General features: G+C 44.6%; 1 pseudogene; it reads right to left on the reverse strand.

Moving 5' to 3' along the window:
- Positions 1-380: 380 nt before the first annotated feature.
- Positions 381-8,671, reverse strand: LOC129040973 (3 beta-hydroxysteroid dehydrogenase/Delta 5-->4-isomerase type 1-like; annotated as a pseudogene).
- Between the last annotated feature and the right edge of the window lie 1,302 nt (positions 8,672-9,973).

The raw sequence follows: 9,973 nt of genomic DNA on the forward strand, positions 1-9,973 counted from the left end.
GTTTCTGATAAGCATTGAGTGGGGTAATATATGTCACATGTAGGTCATGTTGTAGATGCCTGAAACATAGTAGAGCTTACTCAGTCTTCATCGCCCTTCCTGACCCTCCCAATGCTCTGCCCACCCCAAAACCCTGGCTTCATGCTACTCTCCTAAGTTAAAGATGGTGATACCTGGAAATGAAAAGAAAAGAAGGGAACTAGGTATTTACAGAAACTACACCTCCCTCCAAGTTAAGCATTAAAACATTTATTGCTCTTTACATTGAACTGTGTGAAGAAATAGGAGATTTAAAAGAAAAGAAATCCTTTCTCATTTAAGAGTAGAAATGGAGCTCTAGTAGTTAAAAATGACCTCAAGTTAGAAGAGACCACAATTGTTCAGAATGAGCCACTGAGATTTGGAAAAAGCAAATCACATTGTATTTCCTCTGGTATATGATTAGGACAGAAAGCTTCTGGTTGGGCCAGGGACTGGGCAGGTTTTGATGACATGAGGAAGACAATAAGTTGGCTATTATGTGAAAGGGAGGCAGCAGGACCTGGGCTTTTGCCCTTTTCACCTGTATGAAGCCAGGAGGATGGAGCTTGATGACATCTCCTAACAATACCCACATGCACATCTCTGTCATCCTTAAATTGCTGAGTCTTGGACTTCACGGTCTCCTTGTGCCAGTCCACAAGGGAACCAACCCACTCCATGGTTTTCTGCTTGGCTTCCTCCCAGCTGTAAAGTGGCTTATACGCCAGATCTTGCTGAGCCTTCTTGTAAGAGAAGGTGAAGACACTATTTGACAATGTCACTCTGTGGTGGTTGAAGGGTGGTCGACAGGTGTAAGTTGGCCTCAGCAGGAAGCTCACTATTTCCAGCAGGAAGCCAATCCAGTACGTCAGGGATAAAGGAAGGCTCCAACTGGAATCAAGGCAGAGGCTGAACTCTTTGCTCAGGGTGTAACTAAGGTTATCATAGTTTTGGTGAGGTGTGTCATCTGAGATATAGTAGAACTGTCCTTGGGCACTTGGGGCCTTCTTGGGCTCCCACAGGGCCCTCAAGGCCAGAATGTGAGCCTAGGCCACATTGCCAACATAGACTGGGTTGACGCTGGAGAACTTGCTGAAACTTGACAGGATCCCATTGTTGTTTAGGGCCTCATTTATACTGGCAGAAAGGATTGGGCTTCCTTCCCCATAGATAAACATTGGTCTTAAGGCACAAGTGTGCATTGTGCCACCATTTTTCAGAGTCCACCCATTAGCCACCAGCACAGCCTTCTCAACAAGCTTTTTGCTGTATGGGTATGTAGCAGAGCGTATGTTTTCCAGAGGCTGTTTTCATGGCCGTTCTGAATGATTTCCTTGTAGGAATTGGGCCTGGCTACCTCTAGGGTACTGGTGTAGATGAAGATTGGCACAGTAGCTTGGACACAGGCTTCCAACAGAAGCTGGGTACCTACCAATGAAAAGCATTCTGTCAGTCTCAGAAAATATAACTAAGGGCCCCAACAACGTGCATAGATATTCATTCCCAAGTGCAGTGGTTATAACAGACTCGGGGTATATTTTTATGTGACTCTGACTGAGACTGGGCCATGCTACAGCCATAGGAAAAACACCAAAATGAAAAGAAACTGACATGTGGGTTCTGGAGAGCAAGAATTTCTAGACTTTTGGGTGTATGGATGTGTGTGTCTGTGTGTGTGTGTATATATACTGTAATTTTGGCAAAGGACCTAGAGTTATCAGTTTATATTCTGTCAAGTAATGATGTTGAAAAATTACAATGTGACATCAATACCATTAATGGCAGATTATTGAAAAACTAAAAAATCAGGAAGATATACTCTGAGAATATGGACAGTCCCAGTCCTTAGGCAGAAAAGGGCACTGGAAGAATTTATGTCACACACACACCCATACACAGTTGTATATAAGCAATATACAGTCTGAAATGTACTCTTAAATATACATGCAATTGCTGGTATTCTTCTCATTTTGAGCACACTAATAAAATTTTGTCACAAGGACCATTCCTGGAGTCATTGAGCAAACAGTGGCTTGTGGGGAGATGCTGGAAACCCACACTCTTTTCCTGATTGTGCATTCCCTGGGAAAGCTGCTTCCAATTCTGGCTGTGACTCTGTTTACCTGGTTATGTAAAGTCGGGGTGATAAACCTTCCTTTAAACCCTGCCCTGGCATTTCCTGTGGAGCCTGGTGGAGGACTGGGGAGAGGAGTGTGCCCTCTGCTGGTAACACCTGCACTGGGAGGACCTTGCAGCCTCCCCTGAGCTGTGTGGAAGCGAAGCTCATGGAGGTGTTCAGAGTGCCTTCCCTTGAAGAAGGAAGGAATTTCCTAGGCAAAGGATTATTATTTTTTCTTATTTTTTTATTCTTGGCCCTGTTTAAAGTCTCTGTGGAATTTGAGTTTCTGGAGAGACAGCCTCATGTTTTCAACAATTAATCTGTTAGCAGAGAAAATGTGGAAGTAGTTTACCTTCAAGGGGGAAATGACCAACATTGTGAAATATTATCTAAGCCTTGGAGTGATAATGGTTTAGGAAACAGATGCCTCTAACACTTCCTCTGTCATTTCACATTTCTTGTTGTTGGGAGCTGTGGAGAGTTAACAATTCAAATGAAAAACTGGTTACTCTTAATACCCTCCTTGCACTGTAGGGGTACTGAAAGACATGAGTGAGTAGAAACTGGAAAAGTTTTTTTCTTTCTCTTTCTGTCTTTCCCTTTCTTTCTTTCTTTCTTTCTTTCTTTCTTTCTTTCTTTCTTTCTTTCTTCTTTCTTTCTTTCTTTCTTTCTTTCTTTCTTTCTTTCTTTCTTTCTTTCTTTCTTTCTTCCTTTCTTCTCTTTTTTTTTTGGTGCTGGAGACTCAAAAGCTATTAGTTGCATGAGAAATGGCGTCCGAGTAGACTGAATGTGGAGGGCCAGGCCTGTGGTTGGGTGCTGTGGTGCTGAAGCGACTGGACTCTGGGAATCAGAGGGTGAGACTGCATGGCAAGTTTCCTTAAGGGAATGTGTCTGAATTTAAAGTAGTTTGGGAAGCTGCAATTTGGAAAGACCACCAAGCTTTTAAGGGATGAGGATTGAATGAAGGTGCACTTTGAGTACCTAGTTTGAAATGGCTCTGTAATAGCAGGCCTTGTGGTGAGCTGAAGAGATCATATTCTGCATACTGGGAAACTCTTTTTGTTAAGAAAATATTGTGAGAAAGCATGTGCTGGATAATTCTGTCCTGACAGACCTCTGTGAACCAGCTTTGCTAGTTCTCTCAAGAGAACTTCTTTGAGGTGGGCAGGAGGGCTCTGAATGTTCTTGATATGGGAGTGCTGGGAAGGGAAGAGTGTGGTCCCTTTAAATGATATGGGAGTGGGGAAGGGAAGTGCTGGGTGAAGGAGGGTGTGGTCTCTGGCTAGGCCTGCACCCACAGGGACCTAGATGAGGACAAGCATTTTCTGCCCAAATGTTTCATTTCCCAAGAACACCCTGGCCTGCCATGCCCCCATTCTCTGCCTATAAAACACCCCAGTACCCTAGCAGGCACATGCACAAGCTGCTGGACATTGAGAGGAACAGATTGGCAGAAGCAGACAGAAGGGGCTGGATGTCAGGAAGGGCACATCAGTGGAGGCACACATCAGCGGAGGAACACATCAGCAGAGGAATACACGGGCAGCTGGACTTTGGGAGGAACACATCCACGGGCAAAATGATGTGGAGTTTGCCTGGGGTGGTTGGAGAAGAGTTGGGTCATTGAGCAACCGACTCCAGGGGAAAACCCTCCCCTTCTGGCATCCCCCAGCTGCTGAGAGCTACCTCCACTCAAAAAAACCTTGTACTCATTCTCCAAGCCCAGGTGTGATCCAATTCTTCCGGTAACGAAAGCAAGAACCCAGGATACAGAAAGCCCTCTGACCTTCCGACAAGGTAGAGGATCTAATTTAGCTGGTTAAAACAAGCCACCTGTAGATGTCAAAACTAAAAGAGCAAGACTAAAAGAGCACCATGTAACACACACCCACTGGGGCTTCAGGAGCTGTAAACATTCACCCCAGACACTACCATGGTGTCGGAGTCCCACAGCCTGCCTGCCTGTATGCTCCCATACAGGTTTCAGCAGTGAGGCACTGAAGGAGCAAGCCACACCCTCATTGCATGCCTGGTGAGGGGGATGAGGGAATTTTTCCCATTTCATTATCATAGGCCTACACACAAGGTTTAAAATGATGACTATGGTGGCACCTGGAAGGTTTGATTCTGTCCCAAAGAGGCAAAGAGTGGCTGAATATCAAGAGTCTGAAGTCGGAGTTTAGCTGACTTTTGACTGGAGCCACAATAGAGTGTCCACAGCCTTTGGAGTCACACAGGGGTGAGTTTAAAGTCTAATTCTCCTACTTACTTACTTACCTGGGGAGTCTTGGACTAGTTACTTGCTATCTGTAGCACTGGTTTCCTCATGTAAAAAACTGAAGATAGCAGCTTTGAACTTCCCCAGTTGGTAGTGATCAGCAAAGACACTTGGCCAAAAGCCCAGCAGATGTTCAGTGGAGGGACTTCTCTTCCTTTGTTGTTTGTCTTTCTGATCCTTAATTCCCCACCTTGCTTCATCTCCTCTCCAGGCTACTGTACCTTTCACATTGACATTCATGATGGACTCTCTGTGAGTGACACCGATGACATCTATGATAGAGGTGGTGTGGATGATGACCGACATGTCCTGGCAGGTTCTCTTCAGGAATGGCTCATCCAGAATGTCTCCTTCCAGCACCATCAGCTTGGTCTTGTTCTGGAGCTCTGTGTGAACACGGGACAGGTTATCTGAATGGTTTCTGAAACTGGCTTGGAGGTTTCCTGATAAAGATGATGTTACATAGGTGTTCGAGGATGGCTAGAGTCAGGGTGTTGGGGTGGAGGGTGTACATTCCATGGAAGGAACAAGTAAACAGAGACACAGAAGTCAGAATGTGTAGCAATTTATTGGAAAAGAGCAAACATCTGTTTCCACCCCATCTCATTTCAGAAATGTAATCTGAGCAATGAACTGTCAGGTGTGCTTGGAATATAAGCATTTCTAGGGTCAGGGAAAGCTCACCAAAATTTTTAGAGTAGGGTGATTGTGGAGAGTTGGGTATAAGAGGGAAAATTTGAATTTAATTCTGCAGGTGATGAGGGATCATGATTTTAGGTCTCCAGCACCATGTCAGAGAAACCCCTTATTTATATTTGGAATAAGTAGAGAAACAGGCAGGGTGTGGTGGCTCACACCTGTAATTCCATCATTTTGGGAGGCTGAGGTGGGCAGATTGCTTGCACCCAGGAGTTCAAGATCAGCCTGGACAACCTCATGAAACCCCGTCTCTACTAAAAATACAAAAATTAGCCAGGTGCAGTGGTGCATGCCCATAGTCCTAGCTGCTTGGAAGGCTGAAGCAGGAGGATGAATGGGGCCCAGGAGGTGAAGGTGGCAGTGAGCAGAGATCATGCCTCTGCATGCCAGCCTTGGTGACACAGCCAAACCCTGTTCCAAAAAAAAGAGAGAGAGAGAAACAGAAGCAGAATTGTGATGTAGGAAGTCAACATTGGCTTGAGGATATAAAAAGGACTGGCATAGGGGATATGAGAAGGTAAGGTAATTAAGAGATTAATCAGAGTATCTGTGTCAAAGTTTCTATGAGGACTGGAAGCAGGGTCCAGCAGTGGAAGCAGAGGAGGGGAGAGATACAACAGGTTTGAATTTTGGACCTTACCTTGAAGGTCCTGGTACCTATTGGATCTGGGCTGAGAGAAAAAGAAGACAAAATCACCCCTATGGTTTCCTGCTTGGGCAACTGGGAGGAGAGTGGAGCCATTACTAGGGAATTGTGGATAGGCTTAAATGAGGAATGTCCATGAAAAACTCTTATCAGATATAAAAAGCAGATAGCAATGCTGAAAGTTAGTGACCAATGAACTAATATTCCAGCTGTCTAGCCGAGGGCAGTGGTTACAACTTTAATGTCTTCAGGCTCCTTTGAAATCCACAAGATGTTATGCTGCCAGTAAAGTTGTCACCTGGAATTAGCCCATGCAATGAACGCTGTGGTACCTGGAGCTTGGATAAATACTCTACGCTTGTTTGTGCTTTATAATCTGCATATGACTCACAGCTTGCTTATTTCATTTTACAACAATCTCATGAGACAGGTTTTCTGAGTCCCACTTTATTGTGAGGAAACTGAGGATCAGAGAGGTTAAGGGACAGATCTAAGGTCACGTTTCTAGTGGAGACTCAAACTTGCCCACCCCACCTCTAAGCCTTGTACTCTGTACACCAGGTACAGGCCTAGCCATTTAGAATAAACTTTTCTGAGAAAGAGTAAGAATAAACCAGGTCAACTGAAATTGGCAACAAAGGCCAAAGAACAGTGAGAGTAAAATTCAGAGTGAAAAATTCAAGACTGGAGTAATTCCCTCCAGGGGTTCAGACAGGACCATTTACTCTCCTAATGCCTTTGCCATGTTTTGTCTACTCCCAGCCCCTTCCTATTGCCAGGTAACTCCAAGGAGGCCCTGTAGTTTGGGGAGGCAGGGAAGAGGCTGCTGGGGAGGATGTGGGTAACAGCCTGAGAGTTGAATTTTCTCTGGTTGTATTTCCACCTCTGCACTTCCTTCTCCCTTCCTCTGCTTCCCCTTTGCTGCCAACTTCAGACAGACTGGCTCATAGGAATTGCCATTTCAAAGCAGAAGTCTAAAGCCAAGAGAAAAGGCTTTTCCTCAATGAGTTCACAGGGATCTAGAGAGACTAGGAAAAGAGACTTTGTGTTGGAGCCATAGTTCCCTCCTTCCTCAAGCTGCTAGATGAACTACTGCTTGAGAGCACAGATGCTGCACTAGCCTGTCTGGGTTCAAATCCAGCTTTGTAATATTCTAACTCTGGGACCTTCGGTGAGTTAATTAACCTCTCTGTGTCTGTCTCCTAATCTGTAAGAAAGGAGGATCATAATATTAACAATCTTATAGGGTTGATATGAGTAACAAATGAGTCAGCACATGCAAAACATGTAGCACAGTGCCTGGCACAGAAAGAACACTGAAAGGATTCTTTGTTTTTATCTTCATACAGGCCACTGCCCATCCATTATATCCCCTGCCATTTCACCATAAGGAGCAATTCCTCTAGGCTGAGCATTGCTTTTTTCTGGTATTACGTGTTAGATTGTAAATACTGGTGACACATAAAGATTACAAACATTTAATCTTGTTTTGTGTTAATATTTGTTTATGAAAGACACCGTTAAAACAGAGGGTGGAGGAAATCGGAAGAGGTCAGAGAAGAGCAAAAGAGGAACAGCGTGTTGGGTGTGGTCCCTGAGTGCTGTCAAGTAGTGGCTTCTCTGAGGGCAGGTCATGACTCTCTGCACAGCCAGAGCCCACATGTAGATGCACAGTCCTCCCAGTACCCTGGGTTGGGAAGGAGGACAGGGAATTGGGCACCCAGGGAGGCAAAGGGAGAGACTGAAGACCCACTTTGCCAAGCATCAGCTCCGGAGTCAAGTGAGGAAGCCTCTGGAGGAAGCTCTGGTCTGAGCTGTGCTACACATTAATTAGATGGTCTCAGCAAGTTGCTTTATGTTTCTCGACCTTGTTGGTTCATTGTTCAGTTGGATGCAACCCCTTTTCTACCTTCCTCATGGGGTTATTTGCACAAGGATCTGCTACACCAAATTCTGCAATTTCTTGGTGATTGAGCAACAGAGACAAATGGTTAAAAAATAAAGCCATATATGAAAAATCAAAATGAGGCATATCTGGCCTCATACTGCCTCTTGCCGTCTCTGCTCTGTGCTGTGCGCTTGTGCATGGGCTCTCTCTATCACTGATGCTCTCTGTCTCTCTTATCCTCTCTCTCTCTCACTCTTTCTCATGCATTCTCTGTCTTTCTCATTCTCTCTCTCTGATTTTCTCTCCCCCCTCATTTTCTCTCTCTCTTTCACTTTCTGGCACACACACACACACACACACTTACACACTCGCCTATACATTCACTTCCTTTTGTTTTGCCTTCACTAAAGATGCCAAGGATGCTACAAAACAAAACAAAGCTCAGGGCAGTCTAGAGAGGCAGGGACCCACTGGTGAGGTCTCCAGGTAAATGGTGTCCTTTGTGAATGTTGCAAAGGAATTGCCAAGACAAAAAGCTTCAGAACATAAAAAAGTCATAGACAAGAAAAATAACTGATGTGGGATTTTCTAGATGAGAATAAAAGGGGCCTGGTGTCCAAAGTGGCTACCTCTCAAGTTCTGGGTCAGGGCCAGAATCCAGTCTCTGGACATCCCGTCCAGTATCTTTCACATGATGCCTTTTTATACTATTTAATATTCTTTTTATGATGATTGTGGATGTGGGATTGGCTTAGATTTGACTACAACTTTCTGTAACTTGCTAGAAAAGGTTCACTTTCCTGCACCCATGCAGGGTTTAAAATGGAGCCACACACCCATGAATCAAGTTTACTTACCAGAAAATTCCTGCCTCAGTTTTGGTCTGAAGGCCTTGTCCAAGGCCCTGATCTCCTTCAGCTCCTTCTCCTCCACCAACAGGTGGGTGATCCTCTGACCCAGAAACCCTCCTGCTCCTGTCACAAGGCAGCTCCAGCCTGTCATTGCCAATCCAAGATTGCAGGAAACACTTGCCAGGAAACAGAAGATGCTGGGGAGCAGATCGGATTCTAGGTCGACCCTGGAGAGGGCTAAAGATGAGCCCTCTCTTTGTATGGTTATATACTCATACAAATGCTTTATTTTCCTCCACCCCATTTTTTTTTTTTGTTTTTGCAAAAATTCCATGTCTTCACCATTGCCAGGAGTAGCTGAAAGAAAATAAAGAAACTCTAACTGTTAGATTGTTAAAAAGCTGGACAGAAGTGTCAGGGTGCTGGTCACTTCATCCCCTAAGGTAGCCCTGGAGCTCTATGCTTTGTGGCTCCTGGCTTTCCCCTTACCACTTTGAACTCCTGCCACATACTCATTGCTCCTGTCTCTTCCAGTATCCCTTTTCTCAGAAGAAAAGTGACCTTTAATGTATATCTGTAATTCTTCCCAGGAACAGGAAGAGAAGTCCAATTGTAAGGCTGCAGTGTGGCAAAGAGTCTTAGGTTTAGCCTTAACAGGACACTAGTCGGTTGATACCAGTTGTCTGGGATCCACAATCTGTGATCTTAAACTAGACTGAGAGAAATCTCCAAGTGTAATGTGAACTTTGCCTTTGTGCAGTAAATATGTTTGGAGGGAAATCCACGAGCCCATTCTTTCCTCTCTCAGAGTGTCATTTGAAATGCTGCTGTAGTCTTGCAAAGTTTAGAAATTTGTAATGGTGACAGCTCCAATTGCTAAGATTTATGGAGGTGACTTTCTTTACCACTCAATATATCCAAAACTTCAGTTGCCATTTTACCCTGGAGAGCTCTGGGTTCCTAGATGAAGAACATCATTAAAGGAAGGCTATCTAATGATAGCCACTTAATTATATGGCCTGTACTTTTGCTGTTGGTTACTACAGCATGAACGAAGGGGGTCAATTGTAGAAATGAAGACAAAGACAAAAGGATATGTTTTAAAACAAGGGGTCAGGGGACTCCTTGCTTCTAGTGAGTAAAGGCAGCTCTGAGCTTCTACAGCCCTTTGTATTTATTAGGTAGAAAGAGCAGGTAGGGAGAGGTAATGGTTGGTCAGCTGCTTGATTTATCACAGGTACACATAATTGTTTTCTTTATACAACAGCTTCAGATGTTCCTATAGATAATCACAAGGAACACTGCACTGGGGGTGTGACTGCCCTCAGCACCCCTTCTGGCAGCAGACGTAGTTTGTCAGTTTTCCAACATCCTGCTTTCATGAGAACAGTTTTCTGTTTGCTTAAATAGCCTCCAGTGGTATCCTGAGTTGGTCACGATCCTCATTCTTTTTGGCCTGTAACATGTCCCC

The sequence above is a fragment of the Pongo pygmaeus genome, chromosome 1 (assembly GCF_028885625.2).
Source record: "Pongo pygmaeus isolate AG05252 chromosome 1, NHGRI_mPonPyg2-v2.0_pri, whole genome shotgun sequence".
Lineage (NCBI taxonomy): Eukaryota > Metazoa > Chordata > Mammalia > Primates > Hominidae > Pongo > Pongo pygmaeus.